Genomic DNA, 409 nt, shown 5'->3' on the forward strand with positions numbered 1-409 from the left:
AGGCAGAAATACGTTCCTCTGGCCTCCCTATAATCAGTGTAACTCCCCGAGCCCACCAGAAATGAGCAGGGACAGAGAATCAATCTCAGACAGACAACCATCTCAGAGCTGACAACACAGATCTCAGAAGCCACCCGGCCCAGGAGCCCTTTGGTTTGGGAATCCCATCGGGGTGGTGCAAAACGCATCTGCTCTTTGGGAACGTGAGGGCTCCAAGTGTTACCCCACCAGGAGACCACACAGAAGACGAGAACTGTGGAGAAGCAGAAAGCGTGTGCTCTGCTCAAAAGGCTTCCAACTCAAAAATTTCACACATAATGCTACCCAAGACAGAAGGGGAGAGAGAGAGGGAAAGAGAGAACAAGGGGGGCCGGGAGGGAGGAGGGAGGGAGGAAGGAGGGAGGGAGGA

This window comes from Herpailurus yagouaroundi, unplaced genomic scaffold (genome assembly GCF_014898765.1).
Source record: "Herpailurus yagouaroundi ecotype Mexico unplaced genomic scaffold, PumYag 214, whole genome shotgun sequence".
NCBI lineage: Eukaryota > Metazoa > Chordata > Mammalia > Carnivora > Felidae > Herpailurus > Herpailurus yagouaroundi.